The sequence below is a fragment of the Malus sylvestris genome, chromosome 16 (assembly GCF_916048215.2).
Source record: "Malus sylvestris chromosome 16, drMalSylv7.2, whole genome shotgun sequence".
NCBI lineage: Eukaryota > Viridiplantae > Streptophyta > Magnoliopsida > Rosales > Rosaceae > Malus > Malus sylvestris.
Window position 1 is genome coordinate 29,887,443 of NC_062275.1, and position 25,231 is coordinate 29,912,673.

General features: G+C 38.0%; 1 pseudogene; it reads right to left on the reverse strand.

Annotated features, from left to right (window-relative positions):
• Positions 1–1,543: 1,543 nt before the first annotated feature.
• LOC126609275 (uncharacterized) lies at positions 1,544–2,250 on the reverse strand (annotated as a pseudogene).
• Positions 2,251–25,231: the final 22,981 nt, after the last annotated feature.

The following is a 25,231-nucleotide window of genomic DNA, read 5'->3' on the forward strand; positions in this document are numbered from 1 at the left end:
TGATTTCCTTGCCTTGCAAGGCTTTCTAGAAGCCTTATCCACCCTATCCCTTACCTGCCGCACCTAGGAGGCCTTTTCCCATTCAAAATCTGATTATTTTAAGCCTTTTCCTGATGGGTTTTAATTATACAAGTCCATATCTGATTCCCCTAGGGTTTGAAGTGCCTATATATACTCATATTAACCCTTTGGCTAAATACCACCTCTCATAATTCACAATTCACGCCAGAAATCTGCCTTGCCCTTTGCCGCAGCCTTCCACCACCATTCTCCCAAATTTCTGCCAAAAACAACCCCTTGCCGCATCACCCATCAACCCTAAACCTTTCCATACCATTCCCCATCCATTCTACACCATAAATACCACCCAAAACCTGTTATAAACTTCTTTGCCGCAGCAAGGAAGAAGGAGAAATCGTTGATGCGCTTGCTGCCAAGTTGGAGCATTCTAGGTGTTTTCTTTCTTTGGATTTTAATTTCTAAATTTATGTATCGTTGCTTTGCGAGTATGAGGAACTAAACCCCCCCTTGGCTAGGGGGGATTCAAAACCATGTTTATGCTTGCTATATGATTTGATTACTTCTAATTGTGTTTCATAAGTTGTGAATTCAATTTACTTATCTATATGAATTAAAACTGGTTTGTGTATGTTGGTTAAGAGGGCCCGCTTAATTTGCATGCATGAATTTGATGCTAGGATATAAGGGAATTTCAATTAATTGTTATGAACTTATATTCACAAGTAGTAAAGGTTGTTGATCACAATCGTGTTAAGTAAATTCTTGGCATAAGTTTCATGCAATTCATAGTAACAAGTGCCTCGTCAATGCTTATGGTTTTCATAGAACTTAATGATTCTTGCATGTGTCTCTATTATGCGCTTTCATGTAGGGAACTTGTGGGGAATGCTTTGGGTTGTCGTATGCAATTCATCCAATTCAATAATTTAAGGAAAATCTGAGGGTTAATTTAAGCGGACCTAATTAACTTGGGGCGTTGAGAATTCATGGTTTATTGAGAAGCAATTGGAAATCGTTTTGTATGCAAGTGTGACATGTGTGGAGAAGAACCCCTTAGCTAGCCTTCCATCCATTCACTCTAACCAATTTCGTTTTAAAATCTGTTTAGTTTAGTTTACTTGTTTTGTTTTTAAATTCGTCCAAAATCAATCCCCCTTTACTTTGTTGAGTCATATTAGTTAGAAATCAATTTAGTTTGTGTTTTTAAGTGTCTTGAGTCAAGTTATAACCAATTTTCGTCCAAATTCTTCCTTGGTGTCAAAAACTGCCCATAAAGTGTTTTTAAGGCAGTTTTGAGTGTTTGTTTGCTGTTTTGAGTCTTTTGGTTTGTTTTGGTGTTTTAAAGTTTAGTTTTGCATTCTTTGAGTCTAGCTTAGTGTTTTAAACTTGTTTTTACGTATTTGAGTCAGTTTTCAAGTGATTTAGCAATCCCTCCTAATCCCCGGCCTAGAACGATTCCTACTTACATACTTTGCTACAATTGATAAAAAGAGGGTTAATTTGAGTGTTAGTTATTATCATATCATGGACCATCCAATTCAGCAACATAAATTGTATTAGTAGTCATCTGCCCTGTCTCCAACAGTGTGTTAGAGAGCTGATCATGCAACATATTAGATGTTGAATTTGTGTGAACCCCACCTAACATATTAACACTCATGTCTTCCTGCAGGCTTTGTGGGAAAGGTTTTGGTGGCACATGAACATGGGTAGCACTCAGTTCTGGTGGGATTATAAGATCAGCATATGCTGCTTTCTCCCCTGGACGTGAATGGGTGGCAGATTGCTCTTCAATTCCTGCACCAATCTCCTCTTGATCATTAAAGCTATTCCCATAGTTTAATGCTTGAATCAGAAATCCTTCATTGGTTATTTCATTGTATAAGTCAGTTAATTCCAACAATTTAGAAAGCTTGTCCTCCACTGTAAGCTCTTGTGGCACATTAAGCTGCTCAAAATATTGCCAAAGATGCTCTTTCAAACTTTGAGTGTAGAACTCTGAATGGGGATTATTCCAGTTCCATTTTGAATCGTTTCTCATATATATATACTCTTGGACATAATCTAGAAAATATTTCCTCTCAGGACATTGCAAAATATCATGGGTCCTTGAATTGCAAAGAGCACAAACTGTAGGCTTTAATCCATAATAACCCTTTTCTGCTAATGACACCCAAATAGGTGGTCCACCGGGTATTAATTGAATTCAAGGGGAACTGCAAATTCCATTGTTGCACTGCTAAAAAAGAAACAAATTGTAACCTACCAAACAAAATCAGCAATATAATAAAAAGATATGTACAAAAATAATTAACTAAGAGTTGATATGCACAAATTATTTAAAACAATCCCCGGCAACGGCGCCATTTTCTTGATAATATTTTCTATGATTTCAATTATGAATATGCGTAACTAAATTCTTTTGCTAGGGTGAAGCCTTGAGCCTTAGCATGAATATGTGATTTTTATTTAATTGCTTATGATTGATTGCATGCATATTTTGAATTGTTAATTACCGGGATAAAAACTATCTAATTGTCTTAATGCCTTATCACCATTAGGATCTTTAGAAAAGTAATTTGATGAATTTTGGTCGAAAGGTTCCCTGAAATTGATGATGGCGTCTTGTGATTAATAAATGTAATTTCACTTAGGATGAACATCACGTCTTAAGGATTGCATGGTTTTTCAAAGGGTTTTCATAAAGCATAATGAGTCTTTCATGTTCAGATTTGATCTGAATGTCCAGACGGGTTACAGTTAGATATACGTTCTATGTTGGAGGTTCCAAGTAAAATATAAATTAGGAAAACCTAACCTTCAAAGTGGCATGTGCAGATCATAAGTAATTGGTAAAAGTTCATAGGATTGCTAGGTGATGGTGGAACCCTAGTGCTTTCTTAATTTGATTCTTCCAAAACTATTTTCTTTTTCCCCCAGTTCTAATATTGCAGATTGTTTATTTTAATTAATTAAATTCGTTTTTATTTTAAGTAGGTTATAAAATCAATCACCTCAATTTCTACTTTACAATAACTAATTGAAACTTGGTTTGCTTTGAATTATTTAATAATCCCTGTGGAGAACGACCTTGCGAGATCCGTTTATAATACAACAACCTTGTGATTCTTGCAAGTATAATAGGAGTTTTTAGCCCGTTCACATGAGTAGTAAAATCCCTATCAAGAATGTTTTTCTTCTTGGGCATTTGGAATAAGAAGTGTATATGGATTTTCCTCCGGGGTATAATGCCGGAGGGAAAACTAGAGTATGTAGGTTGCGAAAGTCTCTTTATAGGCTTAAGCAATCACCTTGTGCTTGATTCGGGAGATTTACTCAGGTTATGAGAAGGAATGGGTATTATCAGAGTCACTCTAACCATACTTTGCTTACAAAACAGAGAAGTAGTAAAGTGGCAGCTTTTATTAATTATGTGGATGACATGATAATAACTGGTGATGATTCGGAAGAAATGATAAAGTTGGAAGCAAGCCTTGCCATCGAATTTGAGATGAAGAATTTGGGAGATTTAAAATATTTCCTTGGAGTTGAAGTAGCACGGTCATCTCGAGGTATTTTCTTGTCTCAACGTAAATATGTTCTGGATTTATTGAAGGAGACATGCATACTTGGATGTAAACCGGTAGACACTCCTATTGTAGAGAAACACTATTTAGGGATTTATCCCGACCAGAAATCGGTTGACAAAGGTAGATATCAGAGACTGGTAGGGAGACTAATTTATTTGTCTCACACTCGTCCTGATATTACCTATGCAGTGAGTGTGGTGAGTCAGTTCCTGCATTCACCGAGTATGGATCATATGGCAGTAGTTATGAGAATTTTGGCTTATTTGAAGTCTGCCCCAGGAAAGGGGATTTTGTGTAAGTGTCATGATCACATGAGGATTGAGGGATTTACTGATGTTGATTTGGCAAGTGATGTGACTGATAGACGGTCTACGTCTGGGTATTTTACATTTGTTGGAGGTAATTTGGTTACTTGGTGAAGCAAAAAACAGAAGGTGGTGTCACGGTCTTTTGTTGGGGCCGAATATAAGGGTATGGTGCATGGCATATGTGAGGTTCTTTAGTTACAGAAGTTGCTTTGGGGTCTTGGTTTTAAACAGGACGAGATGATGAAATTGTTTTGTGATAATAAGTCGGCATGAGTCGAGAATCCAGTGCAGCATGATAGGACCAAGCATGTTGAGGTTTATCGAAATTTCATTAAAGAGAAGTTTGAGGAGAAGATCGTGTCAATACCGTTTGTGTAAATATTAGAGTCATGTTTTAGGAAGGTTGTATTTGTATCCTTTTGTTTCCTTATGCAATAAGGATTGTATGTACTTATATTTAGAATTATGGAATACATGAAAATAAAGCCGTAAAATTCTATTCATGCTATTGTCAAAGTTGTCATGCGGGCCGCCTCTCGTGTAGCCACATCATCCACATCACTGCTAATAACAACTTCTTTGAGTTGAGCTCCTTACAGAAGATAAGCACTCTTCTAACCTATTCCATTTGGCACTAGCTTGGTCCTATCATGCTGCACTGGCCAACATGCATCATTTTATTTTTTAAACTATACTAATTACAAGTGCAAATTGATTATGTCGGTAACATACATCCTTCTATACCAAGACGTGACCATCACGACTTTATATGACATATTCATATCTACAAATTGTTAGTCATAAAATTTTTATTTTTGAAGAATACGACCCATGCTTAACATCTTAAAATAGGTTGACTCCCCATTTTAATATGTGGTCTATGCATGCACATCAATTTATACTAACTTATCGACATTAGTTCAAAAATTATCTATTCTTTACTAGCACCTAGTCACATGACACATTTCATTCTCATGACTTTCTATTGTTTGAGCCAGTGGCACCATCAATAGAACCCTGGAACTCCGATGAGTATGTTGGTGTTGCCGAAAATTGGATGATTACTAGCTCTGCCAGCATTAGCAACCTGGTTCAAACCAAGCAGCTGCCGGAGGGAAAGAAAAAAAAATGACGTGCTGAAAGCTGCTTAGGCAAACTTTTCAATATGACATGCCAAGCAAACGAAGAAAATAGACAAGCTCATGCTCTAGGGATCAATTGAGCTCATGCCAAGCAATGCAAAGAAAATGAAGACAACATCATAGCCGAAATCCAATCACGCAAGAACCCATCTCATAATCCCTCGCTCGTCTATGATTCATCACTATGCTCTTAAGTTATTCCAAGTTTGGGTGATTGACAATAAATTCACTCTCAATCAAGCAAGCATGCTATAATCATAACCGCATGAAGATCTATACCAAGCTAAACTATGCTAGTGCCGAGAAAAGAGAATTTAAGGTTATGTTTCTAACTGCCGGTAGAGCTCTAAAAGCTTCCCCATGCAACTAAAACTTCGATCAGCAGTGCAGGAAGCTTTCCCTAGGAACCAAAACTTCATTTGTCAGTCAGGAAGCTTCCCTAGGCAACTAAAACCTTGTTCAGCAATGCAGGAAGCTTCCCCTGGGAACTAAAACTTAATTCGGCAGTCATGAAGCTTCTCTAGGCAACTAAATCTTCGTTCAGCAATGCATGAAGCTTCCCCAGGCAACAAAAACTTTGTGTAGCAGTGTAAGAAGCTTTCCTGGGAACTAAAACTTCAATTGGCAGTCAGGAAGCTTCCCTAGGCTATTAAATCTTCGTTCGGTAGTGCAGGTAGCTTCCCCAGGCAACGAAAACTTCGTTCAGCTATGCATGAAGCTTCACCCAAGAAAAGGCAGTGTTGGAAGCTTCCCCCGGGAACCTAAACTTCATTCACCAATGCTGGAAGTTTCCTTCAGATCCATCAAAGCCAAATTCAATTCCATTCGCATGCTCAAGCATCCAACGCTATTAAAGAAAATGAAATTTCAAGTGAAAACAATAAGTACATAAGCGAATTGTCATGCAAAATCAAGCGTGGAGGCTAGCATCGATTTAAAGTATTCCTGATAACATGCACTTGGGGGCTAGATATCCAAGCCTTATAGTCATTGCAAACTTAAAACCCTCAGGCATAACCAAACACTTGTCTGAACTCAGTGCTGGTAAAAGGACATTCACGCTCGAGCTGTTGTCAGCCACCTGCAAAGGAAAATCATTAATCATGCAAAATAAAGGAAGTAGAGAAGAAGAAAATCACAATGGAATGATATGGAAAATTCACGCTAGAAAGCAACCTGACTCATGCATGCATAGTATGACAATACAAAACATGCCAACATTTATCCGGAACAAGTTAGCACGCTAGAAAGCAACCTGATCACACACGCACACATAATCCGTAATAAAGCAAGTCGTCACTAATCCTCATGCAATGCTAACTACGGAAAAGGCAACCTCCTTCATTTCCCGTCGCAACCAAGGCGTGTATACAAAACCTACATGGGAACTCCAGCATGCATACCCACGTCATTAACAAACATGTCCTCTACATCGCCACTGCCTTTTCCCACTACAGCCTCGGCCTCTGAAATGGTCCGGATCACCTTTTCCACTGCAGCCATAGTCTCGGAAACGATCTGGATTACCTTCCTCACCAGCATTCTCAGCCTTGGAAAGGGCCTTCGCCTTTCCTAACAGCAGTCTTAGCCTCGGAAAGGGCTTGACTAATAAGAACATATTTCTGTAACTTTGTTATCTTAGTTCTCTAGTTTATTTAGTTAATTTCCATTTGTTTTAATTTTTTATGGTATTAATTTTTTGATTTCATGTCCAATTGCCAAAACTGACCAAAGAAGGTTAAATTGAGTAGAAATGAGCTGCTTTGGACTTGGATTGGATGGTATGTGTGGACTGCACTTGGGTGTTGGTGTATAACCCTTTAGCTGAAGCTTGGCAGCAAGAATCATGTCTCTATGTTTTGTTTCTGTTTGAATGTGAGCCATTGGATCATAGTCCACATGGCACTTTAATCTTGTATCTAGCCTAAGTAATAGAATAAGCCAAGTGGCATCATCTCATAGGATGATAGCAATGAATGGCTAAGATTGTATTGTATGTTGTAGAGTGAAAGATCTCTCTTCCTTCTTCATATAACGGTTAGATTGTATTGTGTGAAAAGTTAATGAAAATTCGAAGAGACATCTTTGCAGCTTCCTCTCTCTGAAACTCTCTCCATCTTTGAAGACAACCTCCATTGAAACACATATTGAAAACACACACATGGCCTCAAAGCCTGGTTTCATCGTCTAATCTGGGCGTGAAATCTGTGCGATTGAGCTACATCTTTGAGCTTCAATCGAATCTGGAAATTGTGATTTCGTGTATCCAAGTCTCATATGGCTGGGTCCGGCAATGTCAAACTTAGAGCTCCCGTCTTCAATGGAGAGAACTATGAATTTTGGAAGATTCGTATGACAACTATACTGAAATCGTATGGTTTGTGGGAGCTGGTAGAAAATGGGTTTGAACCACCAGATCCGAAGTCTGAGAAAGCTGTGGTCGATGAGACAAAGAAGGAGACGACGGATGGAGTGTCGTTCAGTGAGATCCTGATGAAGGATGCTCGTGTGCTTGGAATGATACAAGGTGCAGTATCGGATCAGATCTTTCCCAGAATCGTGAATGAAGAGACATCCAAAGGAGCTTGGGATGTTCTAAAGGGTGAATTCCGAGGAGATAAACAAGTAAGAAATGTAAAATTGCAAGGTTTATGTAGAGATTTTGAATATACTCGTATGAAGGATAGTGAATCATTATCTGTGTATCTCTCTAGATTGTTTAATATCATTAATCAAATGAAAAGTTATGGAGAAGAACTATCTAGGGAGAGAATTGTGCAGAAATTACTTATTAGTCTTCCGAAAACATATGATGCAATTTGTTCTGTAATTGAGCATTCTAGAGACCTTGAAATTATTGAGGTTCAAGAGGTGGTAGCTTCTCTAAAAGGATTCGAACAGAGGCTTGATTTACATACTGAGTATTCGACTGAGAGGGCATTTGCAAGTTTAAATGTAGCATCTAAGGGTGTCAAAAGTGGTGGATTTTCTGGGAATCAAAGGTCTCAAGAGAGTTGGAAATCAAGGGGAAAAAATTGGGATTATAAACCAAACCATGTTCAGAAGCAGAGTAATACTCAAAGGAATTGGGATCACAAACCTAATTATCCTCAAAGACAGAACAATACTCAAAGGAATTGGGATCATAGGCCTAATTATGTCCAGAAGCAAAACAATGTTCAGGGTGATTGTAAGTGGTGTGACAGGTTGCACTATGGGAAGTGTTGGTATGAAGGTAAACCAAAGTGCACAAGCTGTGGTAAGCCAGGTCATTCTATGAGAGACTGTCATGAGAATAAAGGAGTGCAGAAAGTTAATTATGTGAAGCAAATGGGAGAAATAGGATCACTGTTTTATGCCTGCAATGCAGTGACCGATGTGCAAGTCAATAACTCATGGTACATTGATAGTGGTTGTAGTAACCACATGACAGGAGATGAGAGATTATTGGTCAATGTTCAGAGAGATTTGACCTCCAAAGTAAAGATGGGAACTGGAGAAATTTGTCAAGTGGCAGGAAAGGGAACCTTGGTGATTGAAACTAAATTGGGAAGAAAATATATACAAGAAGTAATGCTTGTTCCTGGACTTGAGGAAAACCTTCTAAGTGTAGGACAAATGATGGAAAACGGTTATTATTTGTTGTTTGGAGGTGATGTAGTGAATATTTTTTATGGATGGTCACTGGATAATTTAGTAGTGAGGGTACATATGACCAACAATCGATGTTTTCCTTTGACAATGTTGCCTGCAACACAGTATGCACTAAGAGCAGGTATCACACATTGTTCTCAAATATGGCATAAGAGGTTGGGTCATTTGAATGAGAGAAGTCTCAAGGTACTTGAGGAACAGGGGTTGGTGCATGGATTACCTAAACTAGAAATGTCCCAAAGTGTGTGTGAAGGTTGCATGTTGGGTAAACAACACAGAGACTCATTCCCCTCTCAATCGACTTGGAGAGCTAAAGATCCACTGGAGTTGATTCATACAAATATCTGTGGTCCAATGCAAGTAGAGTCTCATTCTGGAAACAAATATTTTTTGTTGTTTACAGATGACTGCACAAGGATGTCATGGGTGTATTTTTTGAGAAACAAGTATGAAGCGTTTGAATGCTTCAAAAAGTTCAAGGCAATGACTGAGTTACAATGTGGATATAAGGTTAAATGTCTCAGGAGTGATCGAGGAGGAGAATTCCTTTCTGCAGAGTTTGACAAATACTGTAATGGACAAGAAATTCAGAGACAATTGACTATGGCCTACACTCCTCAACAAAATGGAGTGTCCGAAAGAAAGAATAGGACTATGGTGGAGATGGCAAAGTCAATGCTACATGAAAAAAATCTTCCATATGCATTTTGGGCAGAAGCAGTGAATACTGCAGTCTATTTGATCAATAGGTGTCCTACCAAAGCTTTGAAGAAGTCAACCCCATTTGAAGCTTACAATGGTAGAAAACCTGGAATAGCTCATTTGAAGATATTTGGCTCATTGTGCTATGTGCATATACCTTCCAATCTCAGACATAAACTGGGAGAAAACAGTCACAAGTGTATCTTTGTAGGCTATGGTTCAAGTGAGAAGGGCTACAGATTGTTTGATCCCATTTCAAGAAAGATTGTTCTCTCAAGGGATGTCACATTTGATGAGGATAATTTTTGGGATTGGAACTGCAATATAGATACTGGAGTGACATTTCCAGTTATCACTGAACATAAGAATGCTAATGAAATCTGTGAGGTTGATGAAAATTCTCAGTTTGAAGAATACAATGTTTCTCAAAGTGAGAATGTGCCTGAGAGATCTCCAACTTATGATGATACACCGAAGAAATGGAGAAGTATCAATGAAATCATGTCTCAATGCAACATGTGTGTTATTGAACCAGAAAGTTATGAGGATGCAGCTAAAGATGATTCATGGAGGAGTGCAATGAAAACTGAATTGGACATGATTGAGAAGAACAACACATGGTAGCTTGTTGAGAGACCATATGACAAGCCTGTTATTGGTGTTAAATGGGTCTATAAGACCAAACTTAATCTGGATGGCACTGTGCAGAAGAATAAAGCTCGGCTGGTGGCTAAAGACTATTCACAAAAGCCCGGAATCGACTATAATGAAACTTTTGCCCCTGTGGCAAGGTTGGATACGATTAGAACTTTAATTGCCCTTGCTGCACAGAAGAAATGGAACTTGTATCAATTAGATGTAAAGTCTGCATTTCTCAATGGGGTACTGAAAGAAGAAGTGTATGTTGAGCAACCTCAAGGCTTTGTGAAGGAAAGTGAAGAAACAAAGGTGTACAAGTTGAACAAGGCTCTATATGGCTTGAAACAAGCACCAAGAGCCTGGTATGACGAGATTAATGCATACTTCAATAGTGCAGGGTTTGAGAAGAGTTCAAGTGAGGCAACTTTGTATGTTAAGACAAGTAAGGACTCAGGTATCATTATTGTCTCTCTATATGTAGATGACATTGTATATACTGGTAGCAGTCCACAAATGCTTGAAGAATTTAGAAATGACATGATGAAACACTATGAGATGACTGACATGGGCTTATTACATCATTTCCTTGGAATGGGTGTGCTGCAAACTGAGAACAGCATTTTTATACACCAAAAGAAATATGCACAGAAACTAATTGAGAAGTTTGGTCTGAAAGAATGCAAATCAGTTGCTACTCCACTTGCAATGAATGAGAGGTTGAGCAAAGTTGATGGAAGTGAACCTGCGGATGAAGGAGAATATAGGCAGCTTGTTGGAAGTCTGCTCTATTTAACTATAACTAGACCTGATGTGATGTTTGCAGCAAGTATATTGGCAAGGTTCATGCATAATCCCACTAAGAAACATATGGGAACAGCTAAGAGGGTACTGAGATACATCCAGGGAACAATCGATTTTGGTATTGTCTTTGAAAGGGGAAAAGCTACTACCCTAATCGGCTATTGTGATAGTGATTGGGCTGGAAGTGAGGATGATATGAGAAGTACTTCAGGGTATGCATTCACACTAGGATCTGGTATGTTCTCATGGGCTTCAATCAAACAAAACACTGTGGCACTGTCTATTGCAGAAGCAGAATATGTTAGTGCAGCAGAGGCTACTTCACAAGCAAAGTGGCTGAGATTTGTTCTAGAAGACTTTGGAGAAGAACAAGTGGAAGGAACTCATATCTTGTGTGATAACACATCAGCCATTGCTATGGCAAAGAATCTAGTCTTTCATCAAAAGACAAGACACATCAACAAGAAGTTCCACTTCATCCGAGAAGCAATTCAAGCCAAAGAGATTGAGTTAGTGTACTGCAGGACAGAGGAGCAGATTGCAGATATACTTACTAAGGCTTTACCTAAAGATCGATTTGTGTATCTAAGGGAGCTACTTGGAGTTAAATCAGCCAAAGGGTTAGAAGGGAGTGTTGGTGTATAACCCTTTAGCTGAAGCTTGGCAGCAAGAATCATGTCTCTATGTTTTGTTTCTGTTTGAATGTGAGCCATTGGATCATAGTCCACATGGCACTTTAATCTTGTATCTAGCCTAAGTAATAGAATAAGCCAAGTGGCATCATCTCATAGGATGATGGCAATGAATGGCTAAGATTGTATTGTATGTTGTAGAGTGAAGGATCTCCCTTCCTTCTTCATATAACGGTTAGATTGTATTGTGTGAAAAGTTAATGAAAATTCGAAGAGACATCTTGGCAGCTTCCTCTCTCTGAAACTCTCTCCATCTTTGAAGACAACCTCCATTGAAACACATATTGAAAACACACACACAGACATTAACATTGGGATGGGAATTTTGGAGTCTAAATGAAGTTCTTACGCTGCAAATATGAGGGTATTGATACATAAGCAAGTTGTGACATGCAAGTTGTGGCAGCATGCAGGAATTAGCAGTTCTTGTTTATCAGTCCGTTAATGTATAATGCTCGGATCTAGATGATATATTCATCAACATTGTTGCAAATTGTGTCTACTGCAACATATCCAAAATTGGCATCAATCAAAGCTCTATATTATCCCCAGCTCATCCCGCACTGACAGCTGTTCAGATTTGCAGTTCATGGGTTGTGAAGTTTAAAAACGCCAAGATAAAGTTCTCAAATGAAAATGACTTCTTCATGAAGGTTACTCCAAATTGTGTCTACATTAACATATCCAAATTTGTGGATAATCTATTTAATGAAGTGGTCTGAGTGATTAAAATACTGAGACATGTCTGAATTAACTTTAGCAGCTGTCCTCTAAAACATGAGTTGGACTCTTTGCTGCTATGAATGGAAAACAAGTTGAGAGCTGCAGCCTTTGTGGATCAAATGAAGAAAGGAGGAGGAAATTATTCATGTGGGAGACAATAAATGATAAAAGTAAAAGAAATAAAGAAACCAATTCACTCATCTACTACAAGTTGTACTAGTTGCAGTTGCCAAGTTTATTCTAGCTACTGTCCAATTACTTTGTATTGGCTGTACTTCCAGCTTTTATGACAAGAAATGACATGTGGTGCAAGGCCAAAGGAAAGAAGGCAAAATCTCCAACTTCATACATTGAAGCCGCCATGTTTAACTTGAGGTTTAGCAATCTTCCATTTTGGACTCACTTCTACCCAACTTGATTTTCATTTTCCGAAAGAAGGAGAGGCGCAGCAACAAGAAAGGAGTGCCATGTGTAGGAATATACAAATAGAATAGACATAGAGATAGTGATGAGAGAGACACAAATTGATAGTGTTGTAGTTTTTCTTCTTTATTTTCCGTTCAAAATGCTAGGTGCTATATCTAGCTAATTTTCTGTACTAGGAGCAATTTTGAAGCCCCAAACATGTTAGATTATATTTAGTAACATTCAGTTTATATTCCTTATGATCCTTGATTGAACTATTTTTTTCTTTTTCACTGAGCTAAATAACATGATTTTTAGTTTGTTTGTTTAGGTGGCCAACTACATAAGCATGCTAGGACTCTAATGTTAGTATCATATGTCTAATCCGTAATTGTCATGCATGTGTACACTAAGTAACAACTGTTAATGATCTTAACATGTGAAACAAACTCTAGGTTCAACAAGACTCCGTGAGTACTTGTAACCCTAGTATTGGCTTAGACCATTTTTGGTGTTAATGATCTTAACATGTCCTTAGTTGCATCTCTTTATAATTTCATCAAAACATTCAAAACCCTCCTTGTCACACTTTCTTTTAATTGCTGTCTTGATTTTATATTCTTTCATTCCAAGGGTTTCTTTTGAACATTTTAGTGTATTCGATTAATAATTTACAACAATCCTCTGCAGGAAAGACCCTTGCTTCAATCTATACTAAATAACGACTTAATAGTGCAAGGTTAATTGCTTGTTTATTTTAGGCAAACCAATTTTGGTGCCTTGTCGCTGAGGATTGTTTTCCCTAATTGTTAATTAAAATTAGTGTGATTAATTTTCTGTTTTATTTTTTCTTTAAACTAATACATTAATTTTGTTTTGAATATTGTTAGTTACTTGGGTTCATGTCCCAAGGCTTTGATCGTTTAACTAGCATAGCAGAGCGCCTTGAACGACTCAAGAACCCAATTCATTTTAAACAAATAGTGTACACTTCTCTAAGACCTTCACATCCAGGTTCAAGCTCTAGTGGAGAGAAGGTGGAACAAGAAATGGCAGCCAATGTCAACCTCTCCATGAGGCAGCTCGTGGCAATTATTGGACTTGCCACACCATTATGCATCACCTATCCAACTAATGGAGGTTTTGAGCTCGAGTCTGGAATGCTCCATTACCTTCCCATATTTCATGGTTTTGCAGGAGAGGATCCTCATACACATCTCAAGGGATTTCATATGGTGTGCTTAGGGATGAAGCTAGAAGGCGTGAGTGAAGAGAATCAAGTTAAAAACATTTCCCTTCTCATTAGCTGATGGAGCAAGAGAGTGGCTATATGATCTTCCACCAGGATCAACCAGAACATGGGATGAAATGCAATGCCAGTTTTTGGAGAAGTATTTACTGCTTCAAAGGCTGCAACTTTGAGAAAAGCAATATATGGCATTCAACAACAACATGGGGAGCTATTATGCAAATATTGGGAGAGTTACAAGAAGCTATGTGCCGCATGCCCTCAACACCAGTTCACATATTTTTCTCTTGTGCAATACTTCTATGAAGGATTGTGTCCTAATGATAGAGCTATGCTTGATTCCGCTGCTGAAGTAGCTCTAATTGACAAGACGCCTGCACAAGCAAGGGCTTTGATTGCCACCATGGCTGCTCAAACTCAACAATTCGGAACAAAGAGCCAAGGTTCTCACAAGGTAAATGAGGTTAGTACAAATAATGAAGTACTTGATCAGATTGCTAAGCTAATTAACCTTGTGAGAAAGCAGTTATTCAACCATAACAGGTTTTTGGCGTGTGCTCAATGATGGAGCATACAACGGATGCATGTCCAAGCTTGACGGATCAAGGAATGTTGGAACAAGTACATGCTTTAGGTGGCAACTTCCAAGGACAACTGATAGGATTTTTACCACTTGCAAAAGTAACAATAAAAACACTTAAAAATATTTGCAAGAGTACAAGGTTATTGTAGTATAATGGCTCAAGTAAGGTCATTTTTCGTAGAGATTGATTGAATAATATATGCAAAACCAAAATCTTAGTTAATTATTTGAAAACAAAGACTGAAAAAATGATGATTTTATGACCTAGAATATTAAAAATGAATTTTAAATTAAAACAATTAAAGAAATTAACAAAGTAAAGAAAATAAAAGAAAACATTTTGAAAACCAAATTATAAAAGCTTAGGGTTCTGCCGTTCCCTTAACAATCCTATGTAGATTTACCAATTACTTATGAATTACACATGCAACTTTGAAGGTTAGTTTTTCCTAATGAAGGATGATTTTGTGAAAACATGTTCATTTGAATAACATCTATAGCATGCATTTAACAATTAAAATGCGGAATCATGCTTGCATGCACTCAAAAACAAAACATTACCCATGAAATTCAAAGCCTAGTAGATTGGTGAACCAAGACTCAACTCAAATCAAAGTGAGTTGAGATATATATACCTTTGTAGATTCCTCTTTGCATAAGCAAAGGCTAATCACCCAAAGAGAGGGCCTTCATTCCTTGCATCTAAAATCTATGGATTTGGATGGAAGAATAGGTTCTCCAAGTTCTCAAAATAGAGAACCTCTAAGTCTCCACACCAAGGTAAGATTGATGAAGAAATGAGTGACCTTGGAGGAGAAAGATTACTAGCTAATCCCTCCAAGGGGGCCGGCCTCTTTAGAGAGAAAGGGAGAGACATGTTCTCTCCAATTTTCTCCAAAAGAAACCCTTAATGAATTTTAGGCTATAAAGTTCTTTATATAGTCACTTCTTTAAATGACCTAAAGAACCAAAAAACCATTCTTCTAACATGGCCGGCCACTTTAAGGGATTTGGGCTTTTGGGCCCTTGTGAATCTTTATTCATTAAGTTGTCATACAACTTAAGTCAATGGGCTTGACGTTCGAAGCCCATTGGGCCTTAAGGTCCAAAACTATCCCGAGGTCTTTAACGAACTTATTTGTTTGATTAATTAACATATTAATTAATCCTTGCCATAAATAATTAAACCATTTAATTATTCTTACTCATCTCCGTTGTTTCTTCAATCTCTACCTTACACGGTGTACTATCCATTAGGTTCCTTTTAGCGAGGCAGTGGGCGATTAAAACTCTTTTAAATCGATTGTGAATTGAAACTTACTTTCAATTCTCCCTTTAGTGTTTATACACGTTTAGGGCTTCCACAAACTAAGAGTGACACCTAGCAGCATATCATGGTTACCCAAGCTAATCAGAAGAGGTAGAGAACCTATTCAGTTTAGGATTACAAATGCAATACGGTCTTTCTCTAATACAATACTCTTGACCACATTGTTTGGTTTGATAGTTTATTCATGTCTACTATCCAATGTAATTCGTGTGCTTATATGATTACCTTGAATGTGATTTGGAACGACTTTCCTAAATCTTATTCATACTCTGGCCAGAGATTCTTAATCATATCATAGAGTATTCTCCCTCAAACGGTTTGAAGGTTAGAGATCCCTTGTTGCGCATTCACTTGCCTCCATAGCTAAGTGGCTTAACCCCAACTATGCCGTGGACACCCTCCTGATGGAGTGACTTTAACATAATCAAAGATCAAGGACTTAACCACAAGACAACTATGATGCCTCAGGTCAAAGGACTACTTTGCATTATCCCAACCATGAGTTCTCATGTGACATGAATATGAGAACTCTTCGTTGATCGTGTTCAGTGAACTCATTCTCTATTGAGCACCTACGTACTTGTCTTGATGTCTGACACACCAATGACTCGAGACTAGTCACTTTCCCTGAGAGAATACACAGCACGTACTGATCTTAACGGACTGTCAATGTCCAATTGGCAATCGTATGATCAGGAACGTTTAGGATGTGTCTACGAAAGAATGGTCTCATGAATCTAACTTCTTTAGATTGCATTCTCCCAATCACATATTCCTTGGACTTATCGTTTAAGCATATAACATTTATATGAGACGGCTCAAACAATAATCTTTGCTCTTGATATTAAACTAGATTAGTTTAACATGTGAAATGTCCGTAAAGTATCATCATATGATTGGTTTTAGGGCACATTTCCAACACCTAATGCATATTCTACTCGTGGTATTCAAGTTAGAATGTATATCAAACATGCAATCCGTCTATGGTATTCATGTTGGAAGTATGCCCACAAAGCCACTCATTTGATGTAATAGCTTTTTGGAATACTTAATGTATTAAACTTTTATATGTTTAATGAAGGGCAAAGCTTATTGTTAATCACTATTTATTGTATCTTGTGTTTAAACAATAAGGGAATCCTAGGGATGTATTTGATCTAAGAGACAAGTGATCTAAGTGAGTTAGATTATCGAGACCATTCTCTTATGTTCATTCCTAAAACGTTCCTAGCCAAGGATTGCCGATTGGGCATTGACAATCCGCTAAGGCTAGTATGTGTTATGTTGACTCAAGCGTGAGTATGACTAGTCTCAAGTCATTTGGTGTTGGACACTAAGACAAACACATAGGTGCTCGAAAGAGTAATCGAGTACACTGAACAACGATCAAAAAGGAGTTCGAACATACATGTCATGTAAGAACTCGAAAGTTGCAATATGCAAAGTAGTCCTTTGACCTGAGGCATCATAGATGTCTAATGGTTAGGTCCTTGATCTTTGATCATGTCAACGGCATTCCATCGGAGTGTCCACGACATTGTTGGGGTCAAGCTATCTAGTCGTGTAGGCATATGAATGCACAACAAGGGATCTCTAACCTTCCATGGTGGAAGGAGAATACTCTAAGATATGATTCTAAAGTCTTTGGCCAAAGCAAATGAATATGACTTAGGAAGTTTGTTCCAAATCATATTCAAGGGAATCATATAGAGAAGTATCGCATTGGATAGTAGACATGAAACAAACTATCATTCAAACAATGTGATCAAGAGTATTGTATTAGAGAAGGACCGTATTGCATTGTAGTTGTAACTGGATAGGTTCTCCAACCAATTCTACTTAGCTTGGGTAACCATGACATACTGCTAGGTGTCACTCATGGTTTGTGGAAGCCCTAATGATTAGGCAACACTAATCATAAAAGGGAGAATTGAAATGTGGTTTCAATTCACAATCGATCGTTAAGAGTAACAATCGCCCACTACCTCGCTAATTGGAACCTAATGGATCGTACACCGAGTAAGGGTGATAGTGAAGAAATTAAATGAAATGGATATGCAATTAAATGGTTTAATTGAAGAATGGTCAAGATTAATTAATTAGTTAATTAATTTTACGAAAGGTTCGTATTGGGCTTATATGTTGGTTTTGGGTTTCGGGGCCCAAAAGCGTTTTGGTCCAAAAGGCCCATTATGTTTAAGTTGTATGACAACTAAAACAAAATGGGCAAATAGCCCAATAACATTAATATGGCCGGCCATTAGGGTGAATGGGCAAGCTTGGATTAATTACAAGTTTGCCACTCACTTGAAATGAAGTATAAAAGGAACTTTATAGCTTTATTTCTCATTAGGGTTTTTCTTGGTGAAATGAGGTGAAACACTTTCTCTCTATTTCTCTAAAGAGGCCGGCCACTTAGGGAGATTAATCTAGCAATCTCTTCTTCCCTAAGTCATCCATTTCATCTTCACACTTAACCCTTGGTGTGGAGACTTAGAGACACCAAACTTTTGGTGTTTTGGAGATCCTTTCCTTACATCCACAAAGTCCAAAGGAGCACAAAAGGAGAAGGAAATCACAAGCAATATCCAAGGAGCTAGGAGGTGACTTGAAGGCCCTCCACTTGGGTGAATCCCTTGTGTAAACAAGGATGAGCTTCAAGGGTAAAGAAACTCTAAATCTTTACTTCTCTTTAATGTTGTTAAAGAGTTTATTGGTTCACCATATACTAGGCTTTGAAAGTCATGGGTTTTATGAATTGTTTTTTAATGCATGCCTACTTTAAAGTGTTAATAGTATGCATATGTATTCAAATGTTCTTACTTGTTCTTAGCTAGGACAAAATTTTTCCTTCAATTCAGATCAAATATAAACATGCATGACTCATTACACTTTGTGAAAACCCTTTGAAAAACCATGCAACCCCTAAGACATAGTATTTGCCCAAGTGAAATTACAACTTTCAATCACAAGAAGCAATACTCAATCCCCTGGTGGTATTCCAACCAAATTGTATCCGATTACTTATCTAAACGTCCTAATGGTAGCTAAGTATTAAGACATAGAGACAGTTTAAACAGAGTGATTAATAATTCAAAGCATGCATGTATAATGTCATAAGCATTTAAATAAAGACTACATATTCATGCTAAGGCTCAAGGCATCGCCCTAGCAATCGACAATTAGTTACGAACAACCATAAAACAAAAAGAATTTTATTGAAATAGAAAAAGGATAGAAAAGACCTTGAAATACAAAATGTCAAAGCCTAGCTAAGTTGTCCAAATAGATCCTCCCTCTCCCTAATGGCTAAAAAGCCTTATTTATACTACTAGAAAATTAAACCCTACCTAGAAAAGGTCTTAGAACAATACTAGGAAACCAAATAAATTAAAATCAATTAGAAAACATAATCCTAATCAAATATGGGAAATCTGCCCAGCCACAAATCAGCCACGTTTTTGGACTTCCAGGGCTCCCAAACAGGCCCAAAATGACTTGAATTAAATCTTGAGATGTCCCTAACATAATTGAAGAAGGCTTCAAACCCAAAAGACTGAATTGGATGCCAAAAAGCCCAAATAAGCCCAAAACATCAGTTTAACAGCACTACACACTGCTTCTTTATTTCATCACCAAGGTCAAATGGCTTGGTAGAACAATCTGAAATTTTGATACAATCATCTTGAAAGACTCATGAACATCCACTATATAGAATCACTCCAAAATTCATCCGTTTGATCACTTTTTGCTCTAGACGAAGTCAAATGTCCTACATTAAAAATACATAACAAAGTATCAAAATTCTACCAAAATAACCAATAAACTATAACTAAAAATAGGGTAAAATACATAGTATAATATCGACTCATCAACAACAAAGGCCAATGAATGATCCATTTTCTAACACTTATAATGAGGAGTGTTGCCAAGCCAACCTCTCCCAAATCCAAAAAGTGGATTTGAGCAAACAAAATCTCTGACACCAAAGCGTGGTAAGAAAGCTTTGGAAGAGCCTTTTATGACCAAGAAAGCAAGGTTATTGGAGGAGGACATGGCTACAGCAAGCAATGAACAAGGCTTCCCTAGTTCTGAAACCGTGCAACCAATGCCTTTCAATTCAAAGGTATATAGTGAAATTCTGATTTATACTAATGTTCCTAGTGTTCCTTTTCCTCACAAGTTTGCAAAATTAAAGGAGGAACATGAGAAGTTCATTATGGATACAGTTCGCAAAGTTCAAGTGAACATCCCTCTCCGTGATGCCATCAAGCAAGTTCAACATATGCAAAGTTCTTGAAAGATCTTTGCTTACAAAGAGAATGCAAAGTTCTTGAAAGATCTTTGCATTACAAAGAGAAAGCGTCAACAAGGTGAGACTGTTAATGTAAGTGAGAATGTGTCTGCCGCTCTTCAAGGGAAACTGCCACTTAAATGCAAGGATCCAAGTACTTTTACTATTCCATGTACACTTGGAAAAACAAGGTTTGAAAGTGCAATGTTAGATTTAGGTTCTTCTATCAATGTTACGCCATATAGTATTTATGCAGCTTTAAGTTTAGAAGACCTTAAATATGATGGTATTATTATCCAACTTGTTGGTCATTCTAATGTCTATCCTAAAGACTTGTTGGAAGATGTTTTAGTGCAAGTTGGAGAATTCATTTTTTCTGCCGATTTGTATGTGCTTGAGATGGAGGAGGAGTCACCTTTCAATGATGCCATGCCCTTGTTGCTTGGTAGATGACACACCCCGACCTGAATAACCTTCCAACTAAGGGTGGAAATGTGCTAGCCGACACTAAATAGATGATAAAACCTCACCAAAAGGGTGACAAAATATGCGATGTGAAATATTTCGAACTGAAAGGCTCATTTGTTATTTATTTAACCTATCAACTAGGTTCACTGCACAACCTCCCCACGTGGGGACATAATGTAGAACTAATTCCAATTTTAATTGCTATCACATCATTAGAGCAACAGTAGTGCATACAACAATAAACCACAAAAGTATGTGTTGTGCTATATATAATCAAAAGTAAGTTTACAATTGATTACAACATGATAGACGCTAGTAAAGGTGAAATTACCCACATGGAGTAATTCCACTGCCACCACACTCACTCACCTTTCTCAACGTACGCCTTGCACTTGCTAGGACCTGAGGGGATGCAAAACAAAGTGTGAGTGGACCAATTTTAATTATCAAGTCAAAATCATTTTCAACATACTAACCCCCATTTTGTAAAAACATATATAGTGAAACTACATAATAATAAATGAATATCACATCAATTTCCATAACCAATAACATACAATCAATAATTCAAAAATTATACCAAGGCTGGGCATGGGCTGGGCCAGGCCTAATTTTGAAGGAACTGGACCAGACTCGGATTAAAAGAAATGGGCTAGGCTGGGCTGGGTACAACATATTTTAATACAGGAACTGAACCTAACCTGGCCCATTTAAAACAGCCCGGTTCAGGCGAGGTAAGCGAGTCCTTGGTTTTTTTTTTTTTTTTCCGAAACCGCCAACTTCCTCGACATCTCCACCTCCCTCCGCCAAGGCCACAACATCCTCTCCTTCAACGCTGAATCCCTCAAGTCCTTGGAGTCCTAATCTTAGGAATCCCGACCCCTCAACTCCTCTGCCTTCGTCGGGGAAAACAGTGCATGTTGACTGTCGAGAGAGAGAGAGAAAGGGAGTGAGATCACAAGAAGGTGAGAAAATGAGGAGGAACGGTGCACAGGTGGTGCATCCACCACCGGTGACATGGCTGATGTAGCTGCAGCATGGAAGGAAAGGACATGGTGGAGCAACTGGGTTTGGATGATGGTGTGGTAGAGCGTGCCAGGAGTTGGGTTAGCCGGGTTGGAATCTGATGAGTGATAAGCTCATATTTATATATATTTTACATAAAATTCACTTGTCTTTTCTTAGTTAGTTCCTTATATTTTTGAGCTATTTACTATGTTTTTGTATTTTGTGTGATTTATCAAGCAAAGAAAAGAAAAGTAGCACAAGTGAGATATTAAGTAACAAATTCGTCAAAACTACTTGTGCAGATTAGCTGACTTTGGAAGCATGTTACGAACAGATCAGAATGAATGAGAGAATGAGCCTTATATACTTGGAAAGCTACGGATGTCTATTTTCTGGAGCAATTTACGGATTGTTAATATCCTTTTTCTAGAAGAAGTTATGGGCATTGTAACACTGAAAGGTTTAGAGAAGGGCTAAGTAGATTTGGCTAATAAAATGAGAAAGTAAAGGCACTTGTTTTGTGTTTTGCTTTGTCATCAACACTCAGCAACAAATGGGGTTATGATTACACTCATTTGGCTTTGGAGCAAGTGGAAATGCACAGCTAGAAAGAGAAGGCACGGCACATGCAAAAGAGAAACATGGATAGCTACACACATGCAAACTGCACAGGTTGGAGGGTATACACACACTCTACATGGACAACACACACACAACAAGAAAGGCACGGCATGGAGGGCTTGGCATGGGCAGAAAATGGGTGGATTGTTGGCTGAAATAATGAAGAACATGTGTGTTTACATGCAAAGGAAAAACACACACACATGGGCAAAGGAAAAACACACACACATGGGCAAAGGAAACACACACACATGGGCAAAGGAAAGACACACACATGGGCAGAAAATGGGTTGATTTGTGGCTGAAATGATGAAGAAAATGTGTGTAAATGTAAAGGAGAAACATGGCAGAAAATGTGTTTGTTTTGTGGCTGAAATGATGGAGGTTATGTGTGTGCAAATGTAAAGGGAAACATGGACATCACACACCCATATAAACTAGACATGCAAGGAATTGAAGTGGTCCTCTCCTTAGCCTATAAATACATCCACCATTCGCCTTCCTAAGTACAATATGGATCCATAAAAAAAAAGCTTCATTCACAAACACAAGTCCCTTGCCGTGAGCTCCATTCCATTTCATCCATACATTCAAACACATCTCCATACACTTCCATTTTCCATGCCATGAGATCCATTCCATCCATACATCCATAAATCCCAAATTTCACAAACACAAATACATTTTTCTTCGCTTGGCCGAGACATTCACCAATCCTAAATACATTCCTAACCTTTCCATATATTCATACACATCCTAGACACTTGTGTTGCAACAAAGAGAAGAAAGAGGACCCTTGGACGTGCTTGCCATTCAAGTTGGATTGTTGGAGTGTTTTTAGGTGTTTTCATTCTTTTATTTTCAATGTCTAAATTTGTTTATCTTTGCTTTGTGAGTATGAGGAACTAAACCCCCCTTAGCTAGAGGGGAATTCGAAACCATGTTCATGCTTGCAATATGATTTGATTACTTTCAGTTGTGATTCATAAGTTGTGAATTCAATTTACTTATCCATTTGAATTAAAACTGATTTGTGTATGTTGGTTGAGAGTGCACGCTTAATTTTCATGCATAAATCTGATGCTAGGATATAAGGGAGTTTCACCTAATCGTTATGAACTTATATTCACATGTAGTGAAGGTTGCTCGTCACAACCGTGTTAAGTAAATTCTTGGCATAAGTTGCATGCAATTCATAGTTACAAGTGTTTCGTCAATGCTTATGATTTTCATAGAACTTAATGATTCTTGCTTGTATCTCTATTATGCAATTCATGTAGGGAACTTTTGGGGAATGCTTTGGGTTGTTGTATGCAATCATCCAATTCAATGAAATTAGGAAAATCTGAGGGTTAATTAGTGCAATTCACAGTTAATCTGGGGCATTGAGAATTCGTAGTTTTTTTGAAAAGCAACTGGAAATCGTTTTATTTGCAAGTGTGTCAGATGTGGAGAAGAACCTCCTAGCTAGCCTTCCATCCATTCAATTTACTCAAATTTGTGCAGATTTCATTAGTTCTTTAATTTACTTGTTTTGTTTTCAAATTCATCAAAACCAAAACCCCCTTTACCTTGTTGAGTCATATTAGTTAGAAACTGATTTAGTTTGTGCTTTTCAGTATTTCGAACCAAGTTGAAACCAAAATTCATCCAAAAGTGTGTTTAGAGTCCAAATCTGCCCAGTTTGTGTTTTTAGGCAGATTTGAGTGTTTTTAGCTTGTTTTGAGTTCTTTGAGTTTGTTTTGAATTCTTTGAGTCTAGTTTAGTGTTTTTAACTTTGTTTATATATTTTTAAGTAAGTTTAGAGGTTTTAGCAAGCCCTCGTAATCCCCGGTTTAGAACGATCCCTACTTGCATTTATACTACAATTTGACAACAAGAGGGTTTAATTTGTGTGTTAAGTTAATTTCCGCATCAAATTTTTTGCGCCGTTGCCGGGGATTAGCAATTTTGCTAATCGCTTGTTATTTCTTTTTGTTTATTTTCATGTGTTTTTGTTCCTAGTTGATGACTTTACTTGTTTTCTTGTTTTAGGTGGTTTATGACTCGAAGTTCTCAACCTATTCATAAGCACATTCGTGACTTTGACGACGATTTTGAACGAACTTTGAGATGAGCAAGGAATCAACAAGAACCCCAACCATCTTAAACTGCACCAGATCTTGGAGAAGACAAAGTAGAAAAGCAAGAGGAGCCCACGACACAGGTTGTAGAGGTAGATCCCAACATGGCAGCGAACAATCGAACAAACAAAGAGCTTTCCACTTCAGGATTGGACAATGCCGCTCCCCTATGCATCCAATACCCCGTGGCTGCCTTAGGGAAGACGGACGAGTTCGAATTGAAATCAAGTTTGTTGCATCACATTCCTAAGTTCCATGGGATGTCCATGGAAGATCCTAATGAACACTTGAAGGAGCTTGAGGTTGTTTGCTCGAGCATGACCCCTGTGAACGTTGATGGGAGCATTATAAAAATGAAGGCTTTTTCCTTTTCTCTCTTAGAAAAGGCTAAAGATTGGTTGTATGAGCTAGCCTCCGGAACTGTCACATCATGGGAGAGTATGAAATGGGCATTTTTGGAGAAGTTTTTCCCAACCTCTCGAGTCATTTTACTACACAAAAGGATTAGTGACATTCAGCAAAACCAAGGTGAATCCTTTCCCACTTACTATGAGAGTTTTAAAACCCTTGTTGCTTCATGTCCACAACACTAGATGAAAGATGAGCTTCTTCTTCAATATTTCTATGAAGGGCTTCTACCAATTGAACGCCAAATGTTAGACGCCTCAGCGGAAGGAGCTTTGGTAAACAAAACACCTATGGCTGCCAAGACCTTAATTGCTAACCGAGCATTGAACGCTCAACAATATGAAGGCATTGGTCAAAAGGACACCCCACGGCAGCAAGTGAATGAGGTAAGTTTCACATCCAACATTCAATCGCAATTAGCTAATCTTACTTCCATTGTGTCTCAGATGGCCGAAGGAATGAGGATGAAA